Below are 8,429 nucleotides of genomic sequence, written 5' to 3'. Positions count from 1 at the left end.
AGCCCGCCAAAGCTTTTACCAGTGGCCATGTACGTCTGCGTCCTTCCTTCACACATGGGCGAACCCTGAAGGAGATGGAATGCCATGTGTTATTTGACTAAGGGCACGCATGGACACACACACACACACACACACTCAGACATGCATGCACATATGCACGACCGCATACACGTGGAGAAACACATGCATGCACACGCACACACACAATGTCTGCCCCCACACACACACACACACACACACACACACACACACACACACACACACACACACACACACACACACACACACACACACACACACACACACACAGAGACATCCACACATCAACGACTTGGAAGCAATGGCTTAATCCCCAGAGAAAAGTAAAAGGTAGGGACATGGGCCGGAGGATTTTACCAGAGCAAAAGGCACGCTCTGCTACCCGACAAGGGGGGACTGTTTCAATGGGACCATTCTCCCTTACCCAATCGGCCGACTCCTGACCACTGCTCCGCTAAGGTTACACACGCTCGCACAATGGATTTATCACACGCTCATTTATTTTTTATTTTTTCCGAGAGTGGGGGGGGGGGGGGGGAGGGAAGGGAGAGAGAAAAGGGGGGAGATTTTTTTTATCATTCTCAAAGTGAAGAAAGGCATAACTGTATAGCACTCCTTCAATTCCATCAATTTGTTGCCCGAGGGCTTACACCATCTTTTTTTTCAACACACATATTTCCAGGGGAGTTAACAGGGCCGCCGAAACGTGTGTGACATTCATACGGGCGGCTGAGGCCGATCCCTCCGCACACACAACAATGGCTGCCACGGCGATGGCAGCAGCAGCAGTATTAGCGCTAAAAGCTACGTGTGTTACAGGTCGTAGAAAATAGCCTTTTTCCAAAGCGGTCGTCCGGCACGGCGGCGGCGAGTCGAACGCTAGCCCGCTAACAACCAAAGAGCGTTGATTTACGAGGTACACAGTTCGCCAAATTACATCTAATGAATTGTATGGCCAGTGACACTGGATCCAGCGCCCTCCATCACCCAATACCACCAGCAGTCCCCACACCTCTCCTTTCATCGGAGTGCGTTCGTTAAACGCCGGGTTGAGCACGGAGCCCCCCTCACCTCAACCCCCCACCCCCACCCCCAGCCATCCTGGAAACCAATCAATGGCAGTGCAAATTGAACAGTTAATGAGCAGAGCGCCGGCTGGCGTGAGAATTACAGCAAAAGACAGAGGGAGAGGGGGGGAATATGGTGAAGGATTGATCCACTCATGTCGGGAGTGGGATTTATATTATTGTGTGGGTGGAGGTGGTGGTGGTGGAGTGCTTTGTCTGGAGATTAACCCCATGATCTTCCCTGACGTGTGGAGGTGGCCCGAGTGGTCTTTGTCCTTGTTAGCGGTCCATATGCCATCCCCCCCCCGTCCCCCGTCCCCCGTCCCCCAAGACGTCTGTCCATCCGTCCGTCCGTTCAGGAGAACATTATCTTAAAACGCCACCGTTTTCTTTGCTACTATTTTCTAACGGTCACAAATCCAAACCACGTCAAGGATGGGTTAGTAGTAGTTGTGGTTGGTGTAGGAGGGGTGGTGTGATGCCGAGGGCAGGGGGGGTGGGTGGTGGTGGTGGTGGGCTTAAATCCAACTCGAGCGCCGTTGCTCACCGACAGCGAATCACCAAACCCGGGCTGAGCCGAGAGGTCAGGCTTTTCAGTAAAAACATAAAAATATATATATATATCCGCGGTCTTGTTAACGTGTCACCGCTTTTTAAATGCGTGGACAAACTGCCCACCAGGGACTGATAGGGGATGAGGCGGCTGCTCTGGGGGGGCGTGGAGGGGTGTGTGTGTGTGTGTGTGTGTGTATGTGTGAGGCACGAACCAACGAGCGAGGGAAGATAAAACCCGGGAGGGGGGGGGGGGGGGGGGGGGGGGGGGGCGGGGGGGGGGGAGAGGGGTGTGGAGCGAGGGGGGAGGAGAAAGAAGAAGAAAAAAAAACGTCCCGTTCGTTTCTGTCGTTATTTTTACAAGTCTTTACGACTTAATTTAGCGGGCGGGGTATAAAACAAGCAGAGCGGGGTGGCTCCTGGGGGGCGGGATGAGTTAGAGCCGATCCCAGAGCTGTCAGAGGGTCTCGGCACTGAGGCTCATTGGGGGTGGGGATCAGGGGGGGGGAAGAGAGAGAGAGAGAGAGAGAGAGAGAGAGAGAGAGAGAGAGTGAGAGAGCAGCAGAGCCTTAATCAAGCCGGTGTATTCAAATCAACGTCAGCCTTTGCAGCATCTCCGCCGTCTCGTCGTCTCGGCAACCCAAGGGGGGGTGGGGGGAGGAGGGGAGGAGGGGGGTGCAGCAAAGAAGAAGAAGAAGAAGAAGTTTGAGAGCGGTTACGTGCCTCCGTACTTTGTGACTTTCCTCTCGGTTTGTTGTTGTTTTTGCAGAGAGACAGAGCGACAGCAGCCTTCCGATAGAGGGATACGTTTGACTGTGCGTTTCTCGTTCTTCTCCGCGCGTGCACAACGACGACGGTAACAAGGGGCGACGCGGATCGATACGCCCTTCCCGCAGGAAGTCGCTGCCGCTGTGAGAGCCGAGTGCAGAGCGGCGCGTCTTGCAGCCCTCGCTGTGAGAAGCACGGCGCCTCACGCACGCGATGCAGAGAGCAGCGCAACGGGAGCTCACCCTCACAGCTCCACATCGGCCGCACTGCCAGCTCTGCACGCCACGCAACACCGGTGGTTTTGTTTCCTTTAAGCGTGTAAACGGATAGAGAGGATGGAAGCTTTCGCTTGACATCCACAGCGGGAAGCCGTGTGGATGGAGATCACTCATTCGCTTGTGATGCTCTCACTCACACGCACACTGTTTATACTTTTACTGCTTACTTAGTATTGCGAGTAGATTCAGCAGAGGGCTTTAGTCCAAAGTGACTTACAGTGAATTCAGAAGCATGCTGTTCAGGAGCAGGGTAGGGTGAGGGCATCTCGCTCAAGGATTCCTACGGGTAAACTGCAGAAATCGGGGCTGGAACCAAGAACGTTTTGGCTAGGAGTCAAACACACAACCCGCTGCACTGTCCAGCTCCCTGTATCTCCGCTCAACCCAGACCACCAGCCTCATGATAGGACCCTGCCTGATCAGATACCTACAGAGTTCACTGGGTTCTCTCTAAGGTGCGGAAGGTTACTTTAATCTGCTAGGTAGCTGCTCTTGCTGCTAGTTCCGTAACAGTAGAGACACATGTGAACAGATGTGATGTTATTAACCGATGTGATCAGAAATCACCGTCGACAACCTTTCTGCCAAACCGGTTCCTTGTTACCGTGTTTGGGAAACAGCAGCGCCACCTTTTAGCATTTGGTTAGAAATGCTTGGTTGCTCGCAGCTTTTCTTTAATTCCCATGAATAACACCGAGGCAACAACAACAGCGGCGGCGGCGGCGGCGGCGGCGGCGGCGGCAGGACAGACAGCCACGCGCTGTCTATCATAGATTGCAGCTCCGCCGAGAGGCAGACGAAACAACAAACCAGAAGAAGCAGGCTAAAGGTGCGCTGAGGCGCATGTTTCCTTCCCATTCTCTCGGTAAAAGGTGACTGGTGTAGCAGGCTCTGTCACCGTTGAAGACACATACACACACACACACACACACACACTAACACAAACGCACACACACACACGCGCGCACTAAGCTTCCCTTCACAGGGTGCTCTGATAACTGTGTGTTAATGCCACTGCGTTCCATCCTCAGCAACACAGGCCTCAGCTCATCACTATTTTCCCATCCCCCCTATTTCTTCAGACACCAACAGGGAGCAAACGCTCAGGGGATAGCCAAGAGAGAGAGAGAGAGAGAGAGAGAGAGAGAGAGAGAGAGAGAGAGAGAGAGAGAGAGAGAGAGATGAAGAGAGAGAGAGAGAGAGAGAGAGAGAGAGAGAGAGAGAGAGAGAGAGAGAGAGAGAGAGAGAGAGAGAGAGAGAGAGAGAGAGAGAGAGAGAGAGAGAGAGAGAGAGATGAAGAGAGAGAGACGAAGAGAGAGAGAGAGAGAGAGAGAGAGAGAGAGAGAGAGAGAGAGAGAGAGAGAGAGAGAGAGAGAGAGAGAGAGAGAGAGAGACAGAGAGACAGAGATAGAAAGAGAGAGAGACAGAGACGGAGAGAGAGATAGGGAGACAGAGAAAAAGAGAGCGACAAAGCAAGCGAGAGAGAGCCGGAGGAGGAGGAGGGGGAGGGGGTCTGTAATTAAAATTCTGTTCAGCATGACAACGCTGTTTCATGGCTCATTTTTTTTCCCCCTCTCTCCTAGCACGCCGCATGAATACAGGATAAGCGGTGAGACCGCGATAGGTAAATAGTCGCGGCGGTATGTACTTCACGCGCAGCTCTCCCCCCCCCCCCCCCCCCCCCCCCCCCCCCCCCCCCCACACTGCCTTCCAGTGCAGGTTGGAGAACACGATCCGCGTCTACCCATCCGCTTATCGGCAGCAGCGCGTGTACTTTATGTTTGCCGGCTGCAGCAGCTTTTAATGTTTAATGTGCATTGAAGAAAGAAAAAGAGAAAGGAAAAAATGGAAAAAAATAAAAAGGAACGGGCAAAGCTTGGTAGTCAATTCTCCCCCCCCCCCCCAACCATACACTGCAAACAGTGTGTGTGTGTGTGTGTGTGTGTGTGTGTGTGTGTGTGTGTGTGTGTGTGTGTGTGTGTGTGTGTGTGTGTGTGTGTGTGTGTGTGTGTGTGTGTGTGTGTTTGGGAGAGAGAGAGAGCACTGGCAAACACACTTTTTTGCAAAGCTGTGATCGGATACTGTGAAGTGTTTGCTCATTCGGTATAAAGGAAGCAGGCAGTGCAGCCCCCCTCCCCCCCACACACCTTGTATAGATGTGTCCACAGGGCTTGTCAGCGGCTGCCTGTCAGTCAGTCAGTCAGTCAGTCAGTCAGTCAGTCAGTCAGTTAGTACCCCCACCACCAGTACTACCACCCCCCTTTCCAATACCTGCAAAACAAAGAAAGCAGTCACAACAGCCCCATCCGAAGGGAGCTCCCCCCCCCCCCCCTCTCCCCCTCTCTCTTCTTGTGTTTAACCCCTGCTACAATCTGAGCTGAAGAAGAAGTTCTCTCCCTCCCTCTGTCTCTCCATCTCTGTCTCTCTCCCCTTCGTCTCTCCGCGGCTCCTCTTCATCAAAGCAGTTCTGGCTATTTTGTTTTCCCGGCTCTGCGGAGAGTTATTGCTCATGACAACGATCACGCTCGTTTATTTTCTCTCTCTCTCTCTCTCTCCGTTGCGTGGACTCTGTATGCGAGGCGTCGAGGCTAGTATTACCCTGTGATATTCAAACGCTCTCTATTAAATATGCATGAACCCTGGAGATGAAAATTAATTTTGGGAATGCTCTCTCCCTTCCCTCTCTGTCCCTCCCCCCTCCCTCCCTCTCTCTCGTTCCCGCGCACCCCTCCTTGAATGCTCAAATATGCCCTCAACCGCCTTTGCATCAAACAGTGCATTCATTACATTTGATGATGATGATGATGTCGTAATACACCACCTATGCAAGGCACAGCTCTCTCTGGCACCGATCGTGTTTGTACATCTCAGCACAGGTAAAAAAACGCTCTGTACGGAAATAAATGTATACATCATAATATAATTATCCCCCTTTTTTTCCCCACATTCTTTCTCAAGCTAATTTTTGTCAACTTTTTTTTTTTAAAACAATTTTGCCGTGAGCCCCTGCCTTTCATGAATATTTAGGTCCACAAAATACAAGATATTAAATTGAATTATGCATGTATGCAAGAAGGCCATGCATATCTGGATTGGTTGTCGCCACTGTCTCGGCTGCTACATGATCTTCCTCTTACTAGGCAATACTTTCTACGGTACTGGGCAACGTGTGTGTGTGTGTGTGTGTGTGTCCTTGTGCGCGGCCTGCACTTGTGTGTGAGTGCGTGCGTGCTCAAGCGTTACATCAGCATACGTGCGGGGGTGACCTCTGCTTTACTGTGGGCATAGGACAGCGAAGCACTACCGTCGAGATCAGGACACAGCGACGATCAAAGATGATATTAAGGCCCATGCTCGGGTGACACGGGAAGAAACTCACAACAGAAATTGAGACAAATTCACAGGGCAGGGCGCCGAAGCTGAATCTACGTAGGCCGTCTCTTCGGAGGATCGACTAACCAAATAGATGTGTTTATGGGGACGCCCTGCCTGTTCTTACACGGCTCACTGTCAGATATCGTCTTTGTTTCTCTGGATCTTCTCAAAGGCCCTTGGTTAGCAGCAGTCAATGTGTCACGGCCGTGACTCTGCGCTCCTATCGCTGTCTAAGGAGCGGTGGTGGGAGGGGAGGGAGGATTCGTTGTGACACCAGTCAATTTCTGTCCCGCCGAATGAGGCCCCGTTCGTACCACTACATCAACCCCCCGTGGCGCCCGGGCGTCACACGGGGAGACGATCTGCATAGCTTCATCTCTCATGAGCTTTGGCCATTGCACAATCAGCCTATAGGATCCGATGGGACGAAGGCTCAGTGTCTGTGGGGGGGGGGGGTGTTCAAGCACATGCACACGTCCATGTGCAAAGAATATAATTAGAAGGACGTGGGTGTCTGTGTGTGTGTGCGTGTGTGTGTGTGTTAGTGTGCGCCTGTGCGTTGTTGTGTTTCAGCATACATCATTCAGCACTGCATTGCTTACAATTTGCATCCAATGCCTCAAATCACAGCTTCAGCCTGCGAGAAACAGCGCTCTAAAGAGACACACAGGCACCAACGGGAACCCATTTTTGACACCACGTTTTAACAACAAAAGACTTCCATGTTTGTGTGCAACTGTACTCCATTTGTCTTCATGGCTCCGGTGTGCCCGTGTGTACGAGCAACCCACAAGGCAACCCGAGAACCGTAACAGCTCAAAAACACTCTGGCTGTGTTGGTGCACATCTATTTGCAGTGCTACACAGATACCGGTTATGCCCTTAAACCGGCTCATAAATTCTCAGCCCCATAAGCTCCACTCTCCTTCAGCCATCTTGAGAACGCTGCTGCCGCTGCTGTGAGTGGCGCGGTTGTGATGTGTTGCAACACATCTCTGTACCGCCGCCGCCGCCGAGCAAACGCTGTCAGAGGCCGAACAATATGTGCTCTATGTCAGAAAGAATGAGGCTTTTCTCTATCTGCCTGATGAAATCACGTCCCTGAAGAAGAAGACGAAAAAAAAAGTAGAAACTGGCTGCCGAACCGGCTCTCCAAAATGCTTGGCATCTGGCAGGACAGACAGGCCCCGCATGCAAATGCCCGCTTAATATTATTCTTATGAACTGCGAGGGACTTCGCATGTTAGCGAGCGCTCTGTCAAATGAATGTCAGTTCCGTTAATGCCGCCGTCTATTTCTCCCCGGTGAGGGCACCCCAGCCAAGTCTCCTTTTCCTCTCTCCCCCATTTCTCTCCCTCCCTCTCTTTCCCCTTCTGTCTCCCTCCCTTTCCCCTTCTGTCTCCCTCTCACTCCCCCATTCTATCTCCCCATCTCTCCCCTTCTCTATCCTCTGTTCTCTCCCTGTCTGCCCTTCCCTCTCTCCCCTTCTGCCTCCCTCTCTCCCTCCCCTGCTCTCTCCACCCATCTCTCTCCTATGTTCTCTCCCCCTCCACCCTTCTCTCTCGGTCCCTCTCTTCCCCCTTCTCTCTTTCCCCTTTTCTCTCCTGTTCTCTCCATCTATCCCCCCTTCCCTCTCTGTCCCCTTCTCTCTCGGGCCCTCTTCCTCCCTCTCCCTCCCTCTCTCTCTCTCTCTCTCTCCAGTGCTCATTCAGCTACACTGAGACTTGGCTGCACGCGTGTGCCTCGCAGACGCCCACGCCGCGTGCATCATGCACCCAGATATGAGATTTACAGATAAAAGGAGCCACATAAGAGACCTGTGCAAAGGGTATTCATGTGTGAACCGAGCACACACACACACACACACACGCACGCACGCACGCACGAACACAGACACTATAATTATATGGAACCATTGACGTATTCACACCACGTTCATAATCAGACACAGATATACAAACACTAACACACAAACACACACACACACACACACACACACACACACACACACACACACACACACACACACACACACACACACACACACACACACACACACACAAACTCACACACTATCACAATCACACAGCTTAGCCTCTTCCACACGGACCAGGAGGAGAAAATGAATGTCCTCGCTCATTTATCACTGGGCCCCAAAAGTAAAGATGAATCCAGTGATGAAAATCTGTCCAGAGAAATGTCAGGGAGATATTAACTCCAATACATCAGAGCGGAGCAGAGGGCGTCTATAAGCCCGCTGCCAGGCGGAGGCGCATATCATTTCAGTTAAACAGGGCGCAGAGACGCAGCAGGGACGCGGGGACACAGACACAGACTCGATTCCGGGCAA

The sequence above is a fragment of the Gadus morhua genome, chromosome 23 (genome assembly GCF_902167405.1).
Source record: "Gadus morhua chromosome 23, gadMor3.0, whole genome shotgun sequence".
NCBI classification, from domain to species: Eukaryota; Metazoa; Chordata; class Actinopteri; order Gadiformes; family Gadidae; genus Gadus; species Gadus morhua.
This window is presented reverse-complemented; position numbering follows the sequence as displayed.